We start from the raw sequence: 10,000 nt of genomic DNA, 5'->3' as shown, positions 1-10,000 counted from the left end.
ACCTAACTTAATCTAATCTAATCTAACCTAACCTAACCTAACCTAACCTAACCCAACCCAACCAACCCAACCTAACCTAACCTAACCTAACCCAACCCAACCTAACTTAACCCAACCTAACCTAACTTAACCTAACCTAAATATAGTGAGTCATACACACCAGAGGAGCCACGCCCTGTCACGATGAGCCACTGGGGGATGCAGGGTGGCTCTCAGGGCGCCATGGAGCTGCCACGTATTGAGCCACAGCGCGAGGAACACAATACTGGCACAGAAACACGGCAAACACAGCAAGATTTCTTACTAAACTAGATACGAATTACAGGACACAGTATGGACACAGGAACATGGGAAACACAGCAAGACTTCTTACTAACCACATAGACATGAATTAAATGACACAGCACGGCCACAGAAACACGGCACACACAGCAAGACCTCTTATTAACAACACATGCATGAATTAAATGACACAGCACGGCCACAGAAACACGGCACACACAGCAAGACCTCTTATTAACAACACATGCATGAATTAAATGACACAGCATGACTACAGAAACATAGTAAACACAGCAGAACTTTTTATTAACCACACAGACATGAATTAAAACACACAGCACGGACACAACAACACGTAAAACACAGCAACACCTTTTACTAACAACACAAACATGACAGCAGGGCTTCCTACACTCCCCCTCCCTCCTTTCCTTACCCTCCCTTTCCCAACCTTTCCCTGCAACATGACCTACCTAGCCTTACTCTAACCTCACCCACTTCCCCTCTTCTCGCTCACTCCGCCTCGCCACAGCCTCGCCAAGACAAGAAGACTCTCGCCAGTGCAGAGGATCTACTGGAGCCTCGGAGTGACAAAAAGGAGTAATAAAACGTCACTTTCCGGGAAAATGACCCCAGAGCTCTCGGCAGCGGCACCGTTAGGCAGCACGAGGGAGGCGATGGCAGGGCGGACGCAGACGGAGAGGGAAGGGGAAGATGGAGGACCAGGAAAGATAAAGAGAGAGAGGGAGGGAGTGGAAGATGGAGATGTATAAAAGATAAGAGGTGGAGGTGAGGAAGGGACGAGGTGGGGGTTGGAAGGAGGGGAAGGGGAAAGGATGATGGGAGGAGGGTTAGAGTGAGAGGGAAGGAGGGGTAGAAGGGAAGGATGAGGTCACATGAATAATATGATGAAGAGGAAATGTCCGAGAGGAGACAATAACACGAGTAAGAACAGATGATAAAAAGGAAGGAAAGAAGGAAGAAAAATTACAAAAAAAAAAAAAATTAAATACAAAAAAGAAAGATTACATTAATATACACGAGAGTTTAAAAAAATAATAACTAAATAGCAAAGTACAATTATACACCAGGGTTATTTATAAACTACTTCAAACTACAGAATGAAAAGACAGGAGGACCAAAAAACACTGCAAAGGAAGAACAAACAGCACGACACCTACTGGTCCCCATGAAACAGTACAGCACGTGGTCTACTACTTATAAACAGTAAGAAACCCAGGATAGCAAAGATGAAGGCTTGTCCCCACTCACCACACACTGACAGACAAACAGACAAAATCAAAACGAAATATACGACAAGACACAAAGGGAAAACAAACAGAGAAAAGATAGAAGAGACAAAATGAGAAAAGGGACAAAAGATAGAAAGAAGAAAGATGACACAAAGAAGAAAGAGAGAAGAGGGATTACAAAGAGGAAGAAGGGAAACACAGGAAGAGGATGAACAGAGCAAAGACAAGAGATAGAGAGAGAAAGAAGAGACAGAGAGAGGAAGGAGGAACAGAGAGAGGAAGAAGAGACAGAGAGAGGAAGGAGGAACAGAGAGAGGAAGGAGGAACAGAGAGAGGAAAGAGGGATACAGTGGAGGAAGGGAAGAGGAAGGGAGGAGATGAGAGGGGAGCGAGGGGGGGGTATAGTTAGTCACGTGTTGTTATTCTTGTGGTGTGCAGGAGGAGGAGGAGGAGGAGGAGGAGGAGGAGGAGGAGGAGGAGGAGGAGGAGGAGGAGGAGGAGGAGGAGGAGGAGGAGGAAAGAGAGGAAGTGAAGTTATCTAAAGTAATGAGAGAGAGAGAGAGAGAGAGAGAGAGAGAGAGAGAGAGAGAGAGAGAGAGAGAGAAAACTACACACTATGAATGAACAAAAGAAAAAAGAACAGATAACAAACAAACAAACGAATGAACGAATAAAAAGACACGAATGGAAAAAGAAAAAAAGAAGAAGAAATTGAAGAAAAAGAAAAAACAACAAATAATAATTAAATAAGAGCATCCATCCTCATTATTACACTTCCTCCTCCTCCTCCTCCTCCTCCTCCTCCTCCTCCTCCTCCTCCTCCTCCTCCTCCTCCTCCTCCTCCTCCTCCTCCTCTTCCTTTTCTACGGCTTCCCTATTTCTTCACTCCTTTCCTCAGTCATCTCACCTCCCCTCTCTCTCTCTCTCTCTCTCTCTCTCTCTCTCTCTCTCTCTCTCTCTCTCTAAGACAAATATCATCTCATTTTCTTAACTCCAAAAGTGTGAAAGATAAAACTGACAACTTCCCTCTTGCGTGAGTCTACGAGGAGGAGGAGGAGGAGGAGGAGGAAGTGGGAAGGGTGTGGTGTACCTCCTTTGTTTAGGTGTATCTTGGTGTCCCATCTTCCTGGAGGAGGAGGAGGAGGAAGACGAGGACAACGACTCACACGGATGAAGAGGAGGAGGAGGAGGAGGAAGGAAAGAAGATGCTCAGGTGTGAAGAAGTGATTAAGGCAACGTATGAACACCTGTTTCCCTCCATTCCCTCCCTCCCTCCCACCTTCCCTTCTTTCCCCCTCCTTCCTTCTTTCCCTCCCTCCAATTTCTCACTCCATCCTTTTAAAAAATTCCCGTTTTCTTCGCCTTTTATCTCGTTATCAATCTCATCTCGCACATTCCATCTTTATCACGACTTTCCTGCTATTTCCTCCCTTTCTACCTCTCCCTTCTTTGTCCCTCTGTGTTCCCTTGTTTTTGTTTGTTTTTCCTGCCTTTCCCCTCCTCCACCCTTCCTTCCTCTCCTCCTCCTCCTCCTCCTCCTCTCCTTTCCTACTCACTTTATGGAATATTATACAAGAAATTATAAATATTGATGAAGCTTCTTTTAATACAAAGCAAGAGGAGGAGGAGGAAGAGGAGGAGGAGGAGGAGGAGGAGGAGGAGGAGGAGGAGGAGGAGGAAAGGTGCTGGAAACTGTCAATATTTCTTTTTACTAACAGCCTCACTTTGTGTGCTTAAGTCAGACCACCTGGTGTGTGTGTGTGTGTGTGTGTGTGTGTGTGTGTGTGTGTGTGTGTGTGTGTGTGTGTGTGTGTGTGTGTGTGTGAACAAACGAGGAAGTAGAAGAGAATTCGTGGGGTTTAAAATGAAAGTGAAATAGTAGTAGTAGTAGTAGTAGTAGTAGTAGTAGTAGTAGTAGTAGTAGTAGTAGTAGTAGTTGTTGTTGTTGTTGTTGTTGTTGTTGTTGTTGTTGTTGTTGTTGTTGTTGTTGTTGTTGTTGTTGTTGTTGTTTTGGTAGTGATAGTAATAGTGATGAAGATGATAGGGGTGGTGGTGATGGTGATCGTGAATATGATGATGATGGCGGTGGTGGTGGTGATGATGGTGGCGGTGATGGTGGTGATGGTGATAGTGGTGATGGTGATGGCGACTGGTGTTCTCTTCCCTCCATTAATCTTTATTGCCCTCCACACCCCTACGTCTCACCATTAACATCCTTACCCTTCTCTTTCTCTCTCTCTCTCTCTCTCTCTCTCTCTCTCTCTCTCTCTCTCTCTCTCTCTCTCTCTTCATAATACAAAAACTACATAATAATAACAATTACTATAATATCAAGAAGTAGCAATTTTTACAAGTAACAAATAACAGCGAAATTATGGAAGAACAAAATCTAATCACTTTTAAAACTCCTGACATAAACAACAAAATACAATTGTCTTCTTAAATACAAAAAAAAAAAAAAAGAGTTGTGATAAAAAGACAAAATGCCAAAAGATCTCCAATAAAAGTAATTGTATCATTCTTCACGAATACACAAACACACTTAGTCAAATTAAAGAGAAAATATAAATAAAGATTGTCCTTTTAAATCCCTCACAGAGACGATGAAAAAAAAAAATTACTTCCTTTCCCTAACACACACACACACACACACACACACACACACACACACACACACACACACACACACACATACCCACAAGAAAGAAAGAAAACAATACACTTTTCCTACAAAGAAACAGAAAAAAATATAAATACAAACAAGTGAATTAAACAATTTCAAAAGCATTCAATCCCTTAAAAAATATATATTAATAAAAAAAATGTATAACTAGACACTATCATAAACACACACAAAAAAAAATGGAGAAACAAAACACCAACAAGCAAGCAAGCGAATATCAAATTGTATAAATAAATATTAGAGAGTGTTCAATCCTCTTTGTGACGCCGTAAGAGGATCAGAGAACAATCCAACACTAGACGGGAAATATGAGAGTGTTGTGCTGGGTGGCGGCAGAGAATGGGAAGGGAAAGTGTAAACAGGAATGCAGGAGGGTGAAAAGAGTGCATGGGAGGCGAAGAAAGGAAGGCAAAGAGTGGCTGAGAGGCGTGGGTGTGTAAATAGACAGACGAGAAAGAAAGTGTGGAGAGGGAAACATTGATGAATAATACGAAAAGTGTGATTATAATAAAAATACAAGTAAAGAATGGAGTATAGAGAGAAAATTGAATGATGAATAGAAAGGAGGTAAGAAAATAATTAATGTATAATGAATAACACTGAAGAGAGAGAAAAATGGAAAATGTTGAAGAGGTGAAATGTAATAGAACATGAAGTGGAAATAAAATAGAATAGAGTATAGAGAAAGAATGAAGTGGTGAATAGAAAGAAGGTAAGAAAATAATTAATGTATAAAAGAATAATACTAACGATGATGAGAAACGATAAGTGTGGAGAGGAAAAAAAAATAATGGAAAGTCTTGAAAAATGTGAACTCAATTAGAAGAACATGAAGTGAAAAAGAATGATGAATAGAAAGGAAATAAGAAAATAGCGAATGTATGAAGAATAACACAAACGATGATAAAAATGAAAACTGTGAAAAGGAAAAAATGTTAAAATGTTAAAAAAAAAAAAGCTAAACTACAAAACATGAACTAAAAAAAAAAAAGAATGACGATTAGAGAAGAGAAACAAAGAGAATATAAAATGAAAGTGACGAGAAAGCAAATAGGAAATGAAAATAAAAAAAAATATAAGATAGAATAAAGTTGAACCATAACAAAACAGAGATAAATAGATGAATAAAAAAAAAACTAGAAAAAAAAACAATGAAAGGATATATAAAAGCAAAAAATAAACGTATGATAAACAAATAATCAAACAAAACAACACAATACGAAGATAAATATACAAATAATCAATAAATACATCAAAACAAACAAACACCAACAAACCAAAATTAAAACCAAAAGCAACACAAATCTTAAAATCAAACAAAACAAAACAAAAAAAATCCGGAAAAAATCAGCGAAGAAAGTGGAAAAAAATAGAGACAGAAGAAGTTTGTTGGAAATGAGTTTGTAAATACGATGATTAAACAGAGAGAAGGTGCTTAATGCGTGACGGAAAGCGACATCTGGGAGACCAAGAAGAAAACTGAGTGACACGCAACAAGATGGGAAATTATGCTCTCTCTCTCTCTCTCTCTCTCTCTCTCTCTCTCTCTCTCTCAATGAAGTGATGATAATGATGGTGATGATGAGGGAAGGAAGGAAGGAAGGAAGGAAGGAAGAACAGGTGTATGACGTGTGTGTGTGTGTGTGTGTGTGTGTGTGTGTGTGTGTGTGTGTGTGTGTGTGTGTGTGTGTGTGTGTGTGTGTGCACTAATAGAGGACTCAGTTATTCTATATTTTTCTTTTTTTTTTCTCTAAAGTCTAAACCATCATAATTGTTCATATTATTAACGTAGTAGCAGTAATAACAGCAGCAGCAGCAGCAGCAGCAGTAGTAGTAGTAGTAGTAGTAGTAGTAGTAGTAGTAGTAGTAGTAGTAGTAGTAGTAGTAGTAGTGATAATCCTCTAATTTTCTCTCGATAATCTACCAGTTGTTTTTCTTAAGGCAATAACAACCCACTTCTTTTTTTCTTTTCCTTTCCAATGTAGTAGTAGTAGTAGTAGTAGTAGTAGTAGTAGTAGTAGTAGTAGTAGTAGTAGTAGTAGTAGTAGTAGTAGTAGTAGTTTCAATTCTCAATGTGGCGTTAGTAGCACCTCCTCCATGGCGTTAGTAGCACCACCACCTCCTCCTCCTCCTCCTCGACCATCACCACCAACAATAACAACAACAATAACACTCAGGCAACAGGAAGCAGCACAGTTACCTCGGCCTAACGATCACACAGCCACAACAAGACGCGAAGCTCACCAATAAAATACAGCCCAGCAATCACCTCTCCCTCTCCCTCTCCCTCTCTCCTCTTCCTTCCTGCTCAACTGCCACTGACGCCACGCCACTCTCTCTCTCTCTCTCTCTCTCTCTCTCTCTCTTCTTATTTTTGTTGTAGTTGTTCTTGTTGTTTTAACTGATTCATCTCTTACTGCTCTTACCTTATCCCTTCTTCTTCTTCTTCTTCTTCTTCTTCTTCTCCTCCTCCTCCTCCTCCTCCTCCTCCTCCTCCTCCTCCTCCTCCTCCTTTATAGATTCAAAATTTACTAAAAAAAATTTCTTCAGAATTTCACATTTTTTCCCTTCAATAAAACGTCAAAAACCATAAATTTCCTTGATTTTTACTTTTTACTGTCACATAACCTTTTCAGCTCTCTCTCTCTCTCTCTCTCTCTCTCTCTCTCTCTCTCTCTCTCTCTCTCTCTCTCTCTCTCTCTCTCTCTCTCTCTCTCTCTCACGTACAATCAACAACATTCAGCGATAGTAACAACAGCAATTATAGCACCAACACCACCACCACCACCACCACCACCACCACCACCACCACCACCACCACCACCACCACCACTCACCACCACCACCACCACCACCACCATCACCAGCAGCAGTGGCAGTAGCAGTTATCCTTTCATTCCCTCTTTAGGTAAGGGAAGGAGAGAGAGAGAGAGAGAGAGAGAGAGAGAGAGAGAGAGAGAGAGAGAGAGAGAGAGAGAGGGGAGAGAGGGAATAAAGGCACTGAGGTTAGGGAATATTGTGTGGGAGAGAGAGAGAGAGAGAGAGAGAGAGAGAGAGGGAAAATAGTATTGGTTAACAGCGGGAGGGGAGAGAGGGGAGAGAGGGAGAGATTTTTGGGAGGTGTTAGAGGAAAAAGGGGAGAATAACTATGGTTAGGGAAGGGAGGGAGGGAAGAGAAGGGAGGGGAAGAGATCTTATTCCTCTCTCTCATTTCTTTTTTTTTTTCTTCTCTCTCTCTATTCTATTTTCCCTTTTTTGTTCTCATTTGTTTCCTTTTCTGTTCGCTCTTCTCTTCCTCTCATTCTCTGTTTCCATCCCTTCATTCTGTGGTTCTCTTATTTATTTCCCCTCCTTATCTCAAAAGAGGGGAAGAGAGGGAAAACATTGGTGCGTGTGAGGGGAAGAGAAAAAGAGGGGAAAAATATTGGTCAACTCAAAGAAGGGATATGATAGGGAAAGATGGAGTTAATTGATGGGGGGTGTTAAAAAGAAGGGGGGTGATAATAATAGGGGATTGAGGGAGGGTGGGGGGGGAGAAGGGGGGGGAGAAGGGAGGAAAGTGTTGGAGTCTGTTGTTACCTATCACCCCTCCTTCTTCCCCCCCCGCCCTCCACACCTCTCCTCACGACAGTTGGTTGATGAAGGGGCGCGCGCACTCACACTCACACACACACACACACACACACACACACACACACACACACACTTCCGGTCCAGTCTGGTCAAGTATTAGAATGTATCGTGTATTTTGTCGGTAGCAATATGGTGTCGGGGTGTGTTCTCTCTCTCTCTCTCTCTCTCTCTCTCTCTCTCTCTCTCTCTCTCTCTCTCTCTCTTATATGCATCTTACTTGTTATCATTTTTTCTTCTTTTTCTTCTCTTTTTCACATTTCCTTCCTTCGTTAATCCATTTCTTTCCTTTCCTTCATCCTTTATTTCCTTCCTCACTTCTACAGTCCTTTCCTTACACAATTTCTACTTCTCTCTCTCACTTTCAGTCTCCTTCATTCCTCTCACTCTCACTCACTCTCACAATCATCACAACCCTTCCTCCTCTTCATCATATTTCAAAAACTCAAAAACATAACACTTTTACTACACCCTCTTACTCATTTCCACTCTCCCTCCCTCTCCCTCACTCTCCCTGGGCTGAGAGAACAACTGGTATCACTTAATATAACGCTGCGAGGGAGAGGGAGAGAGGGAGAGGGAAAGGGAAGGCAGGGTGAGTACTGTTCGCCACCTGACGCTCCCTTCCTCAGCAACACACACACAGGAGGAGGCGAGAGTCAGTAATCTGGTTCAAAAATCTATACCAAACATTCTAGTATTATAATGTGGTGGTAGTGGTGGTGGTGGTGGTGGTGGTGGTGTGTGTGTGTAGTGATTGTTAATGGTGTTATTGTTGTAGTGGTGATAGTAGTAGTTGTTGTTATGGTGGTGGTGGTGGTGGTAGTGGCGATAGTGATGGTGTATTAGTAGTCATTTCAATTAGTCGGTCTATCTACCTTCCATTCAATCCGTTCACTCATAATTCAGAGTAAACCAAAGCTAAGTATTCAGTGTACTCGTAATGCAAGAAACCTATTTGCACTAACTTCACAACGAAATGCAATAATAAATCTCTCTCCCTTGACAATTCCTATCCTAATCTCGCCAGAATTCACACAAAGCAAGACCAAGACAAGGCACCAAACACAATCCAACGTAAACACTCAGCATATTACGAGACACACAGTGATGTTAACCAGACAATGTGATGCAATAATATATCTCACTCTCTCACCTGACATGACATAACCTCACCTCACCTCACCTCACCTCGCTAAGCTTCACGTAAGATAAGGCAGCATAGTCTAACAAATATTCTAACGCGAGAAATAAAAAAAAAACCTGACGATAAAGGAGGAATAATGTCTCTCTCACCTGACATAGCGTAACTTTACCACACCTAACTGAACTCCAGGTAACACAGCACAAGCCAAGTCTTCCTCCCCTGCACTGCACAGCTCAGGAAGAGAACAATTTAGAGCAGCACGAACACACGGAGACACGGAGACTCAGGTGCACAGGTAGGTGGGAATAATGCACACAGTCACGACACGAGGAGACAAGGCACGACAAGAGATTAATTGCAGGGGAGAAAAGAAGAGCTTGCGTCTTATAAAGCAACATATAAAAGGATGAATATATAGATAGGAGACAAGGCAGAGATTAGCTACAAGAAAGAAAGAAAAATTTGTATCTTTTGAAGCAAATTAAAATAGAGACAAGACAATACAAGAAATTAACCTACTGGAAAAAAAAAGTTTGTATCTTAAGAAGCGAAATAAAAATAATAAAGGCAAAACACAAGACAGATGAACCAAATAAGGAGAAAAAGCTTGTATCTTACGAAGCAAAATAAGAAAAACAAAAAGATAACAGAGACAAATGGAGGTCAGTAACACAAGAAAATAGAAAAGAAAGATTAATATAGTTTTTTTTTTTTTTGTGTGTGTGTGTGTGGGAGGGAAGCGAAAAAATTATATACCATGGAACAAACTGAAAATGACAAAGAGAAACACATGAACTTTATATCTCGAGAAACTACAAGAGAACAAGTGGATCTAATAAACGCAGGCTGGGAGGAAAGTAAGTAAGAAAGAAAGAAAGGAACGAAACGAGGAAGGAAGACTAATAGCAAGACAAGGCCACAAAATAAGGAGCATGAAATTCGAAAAAAAAAAAAAAAACCCACTGAGAGGGTAAAAATATCTCAAGAAGGAAGACTGGAAGGAAA

At 41.1% G+C, this 10,000-nt stretch overlaps 1 protein-coding gene across 1 annotated transcript in view; it reads right to left on the bottom strand.

Moving 5' to 3' along the window:
- The window catches only part of LOC123514659 (girdin-like), a 320,990-nt gene that overhangs the window by 273,748 nt on the left and 37,242 nt on the right, over positions 1-10,000 (bottom strand).

This window comes from Portunus trituberculatus, chromosome 38 (assembly GCF_017591435.1).
Source record: "Portunus trituberculatus isolate SZX2019 chromosome 38, ASM1759143v1, whole genome shotgun sequence".
In the NCBI taxonomy this organism is placed as follows: Eukaryota; Metazoa; Arthropoda; class Malacostraca; order Decapoda; family Portunidae; genus Portunus; species Portunus trituberculatus.
The sequence above is the reverse complement of the archived record's forward strand: the minus strand, read 5'-3'. Positions and strand labels throughout refer to the sequence as shown.